Genomic DNA, 9422 nt, shown 5'->3' with positions numbered 1-9422 from the left:
TTTTTGTATTTTTTAGTAGAGACGGGGTTTCACCGTGTTCGCCAGGATGGTCTCGATCTCCTGACCTCGTGATCCGCCCGTCTCGGCCTCCCAAAGTGCTGGGATTACAGGCTTGAGCCACCGCGCCCGGCCTTAATTTTTAAAAGAAATGGCGACATTGAAAAATAAAAGGCAACGGATATACGTTGACAAAATTCTGAGTGCCAATGCTTATTTTTATTTTGGGGGGATTTTTTGTTTTGGTTTGTTTTTTTTGAGACAGTCTTGCTCTGTTGCCCAGACTGGAGTGCAGTGGCATGATCATGGCTTACTGTGGCCTTGAACTCCTGTGCAAAAGCAATCCTCCCACCTCAGCCTCCTGAGTAGCTGGGACCCCAGGTGTGTGCCACCATATCTGGCTATTTTTTTTTTTTTTGTAGAGATGGGGGTCTCACTATGTTGCCCGGGCTGTTCTCAAACTCCTGAGCTGAAGAGATCCTCCCACCTCAGCCTCCTAAAGTGTTGGGATTGTAGGCATGGCCCACCATGCCCAGACTTATTTTTGTTTTTTGAGATGTGGTCTCCCTATATTGCTCAGGCTGGCCTCAAACTTCTGGACTCAATCTTCCTGCCTCAGCCTCCCTAGTAGCTGAGATTACAGGTACATGCCTGTGCACCCAGTTGACAATGTGTGTTTTTTGTTTTTCTGAGATAGAGTTTCGCTCTTTTGCCCAGGCTGGACTGTAGTGGCACGATCTCGGCTCACTGCAACATCTGCCCCCTGGGTTCAAGTGAGTTTCCTGCCTCAGCCTCTCGGGTAGCCGGGATTACAGTCAGGAAAGACTGTGTATTGTATGATTCTATTTATATGAAATGTTCAGAATAGGCAAATCTATAGAGACAGAAAGCAGATTAGTGGTTGCCAGGGGCTGGGGTGACAGGAGCGGGAGAATAGGGGAGTGACAGTAATGGATACGGGGTGCCTTTAAGGGTGGATGAAAATGTCCTAAAATTGATTGTGGTGATAGTTAATACATTAAAAACACTCAACTGGCCGGGCGCGGTGGCTCAAGCCTGTAATCCCAGCACTTTGGGAGGCCGAGATGGGCGGATCACGAGGTCAGGAGATCGAGACCATCCTGGCTAACACGGTGAAACCCCGTCTCTACTAAGAAATACAAAAAATAGCCGGGTGAGGTGGCAGCGCCTGTAGTCCCAGCTACTCGGGATGCTGAGGCCGGAGAATGGCGTGAACCCGGGAGGCAGAGCTTGCAGTGAGCTGAGATCCGGCCACTGCACTCCAGCCTGGGCGACAGCGCGAGACTCCGTCTCAAAAAAAAAAAAAAAAAAAAAAAAAAAAAAAAAAAAAAAAAAAAAACACTCAACTGTACACTCTAAATGGGAGAATCACATAGTATGTAAATTAAATATTTAAAACAATTTAAAAAACATATCAACCTAGCAATCATGCTTCTTGATATTTATCCAAATGAATGGAAAACTTATGTGCACAGAAAACCTGCACATGGATGCACAGAGCAACATTATTCATGAGTGACAAAACCTAGAAGCAACCAAGATGCCCTTCAGTAGGTGAATGGATAAACAAACCCTGGTACATTCAGACAATGGATTATTATTCAGAGCTAACAAGAAATCAAGTCATGAAAAGATATGGAAGAAACTTAAATGCATATTACTAAGTGAAAGAAGCCAATTTGAAAAGGATGCATACAGTATGATTCAAACTATATGACATTCTGGAAAAAGCAAAACAGTAAAAAACAAAGAAAAAAAGATAGTAAAAAGATCAGTGGTTGCTAGGGGTTGAGGGGAGAAAGGGATGAGTGGGTAGATCACGAGGATTTGTAGGGCAATAGAATTATTCTGCATGATCCTATAGTGACAGATACAGTTCATTATTCGTTTTTCAAAACTCATAGAACGTGCAACACCACAGGTGAACCCTAATGACTATAATGGCTCAACTATAAACTTTGAGTGATAACTGCGTGTCCATATAGGTTCATCAGTTTTAATAAATGCACCACTCCAGTGTAGGATGTTCGTAGTTGGGAAAGTTGGCAGGGACAGGGATTATATGAGAAGTCTCTGTACTTTCCATTCAATTTTGCTGTGAAGCTAAAACTCTTCTGAAAAATAAAGTCTATTTTAAAAAGATAGCAGCAATCTTCCTATTTTATGTGGGTATGTAAGCATATATAATTTCACTGTGATCTAGCTTGTATAATTGCTATGAGAAATTGACTGCAGATCTAATTGTAGCGTCTTTACAGGTGATGTGAGTTTTTCCTGTGGTCTTTTTCTTTTTTTTTTTTTTTTTTTTTTTGAGGCGGAGGCTCGCTCTGTCGCCCAGACTGGAGTGCTGTGGCGTGATCTCTGCTCACTGCAAGCTCCGCCTCCCGGGTTCACGCCATTCTCCTGCCTCAGCCTCCCGAGTGGCTGGGACTACAGGCGCCCGCCACCACGACCGGCTAATTTTTTGTATTTCTAGTAGAGATGGGGTTTCACCGTGTTAGCCAGGATGTCCTGTGGTCTTTTAAAATATTTCTGTCTTAAGTGTTCTGCATTTCCACTGCAGTGTGTTTAGGTGTTGACTCATGTTTATTTATCCTGTTTCCTGTAGCTATGGGTTCTAGTCTATCCTCAGTACTAGACATTTCTCAGCCATTCTCACTTCAAAGATGCCTCTCTTCCATTTTCTGTATTCCATCCTTGTGAAGTTCTGATCGGGATATGTTGAACCTTCCCATCCTACTCTTCTGATTTTCTTTTTTTCTTTTCTTTTCTTTTTTTCTTTTGAGACGGAGTCTCGCTGTGTCGCCCAGGCTGGAGTGCAGTGGCCGGATCTCGGCTCAATGCAAGCCCCGCCTCCCGGGTTCACGCCATTCTCCTGCCTCAGCCTCCGGAGTAGCTGGGACTATAGGTGCCCGCCACCTCGCCCGGTTAATTTTTTGTATTTTTAGTAGAGACGGAGTTTCATCGTGTTAGCCAGGATGGTCTCTATCTCCTGACCTCGTGATCCGCCTGCCTCAGCCTCCCAAAGTGCTGGGATTACCGGCGTAAGCCACCATGCCCGGTCTCTTATTTTCTTACTCTTATTTTCTATCTCCTTGGTCTCTCTCTTTCCATTTTGGATAAATTCTCTCGTCATCTTTATATACTCTTCTCTTTAACTCTTCCATGGAGTAGTTTTTTTTTTCACTTTTAATTCTGAGAGAATTGTAGATTCACATGCGGTTTTGAGAAATAACATAGAAAAATCCCACGTACTCTATCCAGTTTCTGCCAATGGTAACATCTTGCAAAACTACAGAACAGTATCATAACCAGGACGTTGACAATTATGCTATCAAGATACAGAATATTTCCATCACGCTTATGGAATCTCATGGAACATTTGCTCACCCAAGAATCCCTCATGCTGCCCTTTTATACCCACCCCTACTTTTCTCCCACCCCACCCATTTCTGGCAACCATTAATCTATTCGCCATTCCCCATTTCTATAATTCTGTCATTTTAAGAACGTTATATAAATGGAATCATACAGTATGTAACCTTTTGGATTGACTTTTTTTCCTCAGCATCATTCTGTGGAGATTCATCCCCTCTACTCCTATTTTTCTGGAGTCATTTGTTTAATAATGAACATGAATCATTTAAGGTGTTGAATTTTGTCCAAAACTTTTTTTTTGCTTCAATTGATATAATCTCGTAGGTATTTTTCTTTAGCCTATTAATATGGTAAATTATATTGATTGATGTTCAAATATTGAACCGGCCTTCCATCCCTGGAACCCTGCTTAGTCATGAGGTATAATTCTTTTTATATATTGCCAAATTTTATTTGCTAATACTTGTTAAGGTTTTGCACATCTATATTCATGAGGGAGATTGGTCTATTGAGTTTTTATTTCAACAATTATATTTTTAATTTCTAAACCCTTAGTTTGTTTTAAAATCTGTCTTGCTACTGACAGTCCCTTGTTGCTTTCATATTTTTGTGTTTCTAGCTTTGTTTCTTTGGTGATAATGAATTGTGAGTTCATATTTGGTTTATCTAAATCTGGGAGGAATCCCTAGAGCTTACTTTGGGGATGGTTTCCTCCAAATATAATTTGCATTTTCTTTTGTTGCATGCCAGAGAGCCACTCTCCTAGGGTCACTTTAACCCTCTTTGTTCCTATCTCCTCTCATCAGGTCTCAGGCCAAGTTCCCATTCCAGCCCTTTGCTACTGGCCCAAGGATCAATCTCTTGACAACAAGACTGCAGGTAGCATTTACTGTCCAGGCTCCTCTGCCTCTCAAGACTTTTCCCTCTTGAAAATTTCTCTCCATTTCTCACAAACCCAGCAAAGCAATACAAATAATGGTTTAGGCAAGATCTAGGATTTCCTTCCCTCCCTCCCTCCCTCCCTCCCTCCCTCCTTCCTTCCTTCCTTCCTTCCTTCCTTTTTTCCTTCCCTTCCTCCTCTCTCTTTCTTATTTCTTTTCATTTTCATAGGAGATGCCCTAAGAATATCTTGTCTACCACACTGCTGGTAGTGGAATGACATTCTATTGTACATCTACCATATAACAAATACTTCAATGCCTGACACTTCAAATGTTAAGAACAGGGAGTAAATTGAACCCTTACACATTGCTGGTAGGAGAATAAATTCAAGACAATAACTTTGGAGCACTAGTTATTATTATCTAGAAAATTTGCAAATGCACATATCCTACATTTTATTTCTAGCCCATACTCTACAGAAACTCTTCCACATATGGCTAATAGAGACATGGAATATTCATTGTGCATTGTTTATAAGAGCAGACTAAATGTTCATTAAGAGCATAATTGTGGTATGTTTATGCAATGGAATACTATGCAGCAATGGAAAGGAATAAACCAGACCCACAAGTATTAATATGGGTAAGTCTCACATACATAAGAAGAGTAAACACAAAGCAGAGAAATGCATATAATATGACTATGTTTGCAGAAAGTTTAAACCATGCAAAACAATAATAAATATGACTTAAGAATGCATATACATGTAGTAAGAATATGAAGAAATGCATAATAGCAAGAAACACCAAACTCAGGACAGCAGTTGCCTCTGAAGAGAAGGCTGAAAATATAAAATATAAATAGAAAGGCAGGCCCAGGGACTGAACTGGTATTGTTTGTTTTATTTCTTAAACTGGTGATGAGGACATGGTTATTCACTATATTACTCCTTGTACCTTTTAGGGGGTCTTGCCTTGTCTTCTAGCCAGCTTAATACCTCTGAGTACTTCTAATGGTGTGAATCCCAGAGTCACTAGTAGCGATGGAATTAAGTTCAGCTAGGAAGAATGTGTGGTATGAGAAGACACCTGAGGTCCACCAATATCTCTGAAGGCTGAGAAGGGGTAAGACTTGGCAAGTGTGGTGTTTTCAAATCCATAGGAGGGGAGAGTTTCAAAAAGGCTTATGTAGTAGGCAGCTTCTGAACTGGCTCCAAACAATCTCCACCTCCTGGTATTCACATTCTCATGTAATCCCCTCCCATTGAACATAGGATAGACCCAATCACTTGATTCTAACAAATAGAATATGGTAAATTGATGGGATGCCCTTTCCTAGCTTAGGTTACAAAAGAGTGTGAATTCTGTGGTGCCCAAACTCTCTTTTTCTGGCTCATCTTACTGGCTTGCTGTGATGAAGCAAGCTGCCATGCTGTGAGTTGTCTGATGGAGAGACCCACATGACAATAAACTGAGGGTGGCTGCTAGTCTACAACAAGCAATGAACTGATGTCTTCGATCCAACAACACTTGAGGGACTGAATCCTGTCAACAATAATGTGAGTAAGCATGGAACTGGAGCCTTCCTTAGTCAAGCTTTCAGATGAGACCACAGCCCCAGCCAACACCTTGATTGTAGCAAGCCATGCAATCTGCATGCCACAGAAACTATGAAACTACAGAAACTATGAGGTAATAAGTGTTGTTGTTATAAGTCATTACGTTTTGGGGTAATTTGTTGTGCCTCCATTGATAACAAATACAGATTTTGGTAACTGGAAATGGGGGGCTGCTGCTAACTAACACCTAAAAGTGTGGGAGCAGCTTTGGAATCCTTGGTGTGCAGAGGCTGGGAAGATTATGAGAAGCATATTAGAAAAAGCCTAAATTGCCTTGAACACATTGTTAGTAAACATCATGACTTTGAGGAGGCTGCCAATGGGGGCTAAAAAGGAAATGAGGAAAATATTATTAGAAACTAGAGGAAGGATGGGTGTGTGCTTATTGTATAGTGATAGAAAGCTTAGTGACATGTCAATCTGAAATCACATGGAAGCCAGAATATGTGGCTAATGAACTAGGTGATCTAGTTAAGAAGATTTTCAAGTGAAGTATTGAAGATGCCTCCTGGTTTCTTCTTGCTGCCTATAGTAAATTGCAAGAGGAGAAAGATAAATCAAAGGAAGGACTATTAAAACTATTAAACAAAAAAGGAGCCAGGACTTTATGATTTTGAAAGTTTGCAGTCTCTGTAGATGGCAAACTATATGAAAGTTAAGAAATGGCTTCTTGGCTGCATGCAGTGACTCATGCCTATAATCCCTACAATTTGGGAGGCTGAGGCACGAGGGTTGATTGAGTCCAGAGGTTCAAGACCAGCCTTGGCAACATAGTGAGACCCCTATCTCTACAAAACTTTTAAAAAATTAGCTGGATATGATGGTGCACACCTGTAGTCCCAGCTACTACGGAGGCTAAGGTGGGAGGACCACTTGAGCCTGAGAGGTTGAGGCTGCAGTGAGCCAAGATTGTGCCACTGCATTCCAGCCTAGGCAACAGAGTGAGACCCCATGTCTAAAAAGAAGAAAAATATTACTTCTGAGCACTGTCAGGAAAACATGGTCTGGCAATAAAATAAAGGCAAAGGTGTGACCTACCACCTTTCATTAAGACTTCAGAAAGACCAAAGAATCAGAGTATTAGTCACACACGGGGCTCTTTCAGGAGAATTAGGGTGTCCCTCCCCGCTCCTTTCCAGTAAAACAATAGGTCCTCCAGGAAGTTTAAGAGCATCGGCCACCAGCAGAAGCCCAAGACTTTTGACAAATAGAGTGAACTCTGGTGAGATTCACAGAAGATGCACAAAGTTTTTGAGAAAATTATATAAGCAGAAATACTGCCAGCTTGGGCTGAAAGGGACTAAGATGCACAAAATGAAAGAAGTCTTTTGGACCTCCAACATTTTACTGGGAGGAAAGAGGCTGCGAAAACCATTCAGGTGCAAAGGATTTTTACCTTTCATGATAAAGGAGGGATGGCTCAGAGGCCCAGCCAAGAGCCTAAAAGATGCAGGCAAAAGTCATGGAGAATTATTGCTAGGTCTTGAAACCTCATCAAGGAACTCCCAACATTTTAATCAGCTGGATTTGAGAATTTCTGTGAACCAGTGGTTTTCTTGCCTCTCATTTTCCCAATTTTTGATCAGGAATCTCTACCACAGCGATCCATGTCTGTCCCACCACTGCATGTCAGGTGGATTGATGCGGGGCACACATCTGGTGTCTTTGGTTTCATGAATCCACAGATGGAGAGGAAACACACGTGAAAGTTGGAGCTACACCCCAGGAGCCTCCATCACTGGAGGCTGGACCTGATTGAGATGATGATGCGGAACTGGACTTTGAGCTGATGCCAAAATGGAAGGAGAATTTAGGGCACTTTGGGAAGGAGTTAATGCATTTTGCATGTGAGGGGGTTCTGAGTCTTTGGGGGCCAGAGAGAGTGGACTGTGGTAGGTAGGCAGCTTTTGAGAGGGCCCTCAATGTCCCCACCTGTGAGCGTTCATAAGTGTGATGTAATTCCCTTTCCTTGAGCTACTGGACTTAATGAGCCTTTCTGAAACCAAGGGCACAGACCGGAGGCCCTCCAGACCCGAGTCCTGTGGTTCAATGCATGGCCCTGTAGCTGCAGGTTCCCTGAGAAGGGCGGATGGCAGAGCAGAGTGTGACATCTCCAGGTGGCTCCTGAGCACCTGCTCTGCTCTGTTTCCCCTCCAGGCTTTCTGATTTTGGCTTCTTGGCCGCTCGCCATCTTCCAGGCTCTCCACTCATTCTGTGAGGGCGTGACCTGATCTGTGCTTAGCCTGCAAGCTCTACTCTCTCCCCCGGACACCTCACACTCTGTGGGGACCCTGGAAAGAAAGGTAGCCTTGGGCTTCTTGGAAGTGCCAGGAAAGGAAAACAATCCAATCATTTAGGAGCTCCACTTCCCATTGGAGCTGGGGACCCTCATCCCCTAGGAAATGCTAGTCCTTAGTCACTGCCCTCCTGACCAGACCTGCTGCTGCTATGCCCAGCATCTTTTCTCACCAGCCTCATCCTAATATGAAGGCTGAAGGCACATTTGGGCTGTGCCAGGAGCCAGGGTGATTGACAGCTGGAGCTCCTAGAGGGGCTCATTAAGTGAAACTGCGTGGGGCCTAGGGGAGCTCACTTTCCCCTGCCAGTCCCAGACCCAGGAGATAAGCTGGGAGAGGGCAGGAGAAGGTGTCAGAGCAGCGAAGCTGGATGTCCTCTGCAGCCTGCCAGCTTGAGGCCCCAGCTGTGCCCACTGCCGAGGGCCAGCCTCTGCTCCTGAAGGCCCAACAGCCAGCCTGGAATATTCATAAGTGCCAGAGCCTCCCACCCCTGGGTCTGTGGGCCTCCTTAGAACCCCTGGAACATGCCCTTCATGGCCTTTCGTTCTAGAGACACCACAAGTTACTATGCACCACTCCCAACACTTCCTCCTCCCTGTCCAAGTCCTTGCTTTCCATCATTTCCCAGTCTTGCAACACACTGGGCCTGCCTGTCATTCTGATTTGCAAATTTAATCTCCCGAGAGCTAGTTATAATATGCAACATTATAAAGCAGAAGTACACGTGTCTGTGTCTAATAAGGGCTACTGGCGAGACTTCTTTTCTGTTTATACCCTTTTATCTTCTTTAAATATTTTTGTGTCTTTTTAGTTCCTTTCGAAATCAGGAGAAACAAGAGATATTTCCTTTTAGAAGGGGAAAAAGCCCGTTACTTCCCCTCCTGGTGGTAAAGAGCAAGGGCCCTGCAACCAGGCTCATTGTGTTTGAATCCTTATCCTGGGTGGCCTTGGGCAAGTCACTTAACCTCTCTGTGCCTTAGCGTTCCCATGTGTAAAATGGAGTTAACAATTCCTTCCTCAGAGGGTTGTGAGAATTAAGTAGTATGTATAAAATGCTTACTGATACATAGCACATCTTTTTTTTTTTTTTTTTGAGATGGAGTCTTGCTTTATAGCCCAGGCTGGAGTGCAGTGGCACGATCTTGGCTCACTGCAACCTCCATCTCCTGGGTTCAAGTGATTCTCCTGCCTCAGCCTCCCAAGTAGCTGGGATTACAGGCATGCACCAC

The sequence above is a fragment of the Theropithecus gelada genome, chromosome 13 (genome assembly GCF_003255815.1).
Source record: "Theropithecus gelada isolate Dixy chromosome 13, Tgel_1.0, whole genome shotgun sequence".
Classification (NCBI taxonomy): domain Eukaryota; kingdom Metazoa; phylum Chordata; class Mammalia; order Primates; family Cercopithecidae; genus Theropithecus; species Theropithecus gelada.
This window is presented reverse-complemented; position numbering follows the sequence as displayed.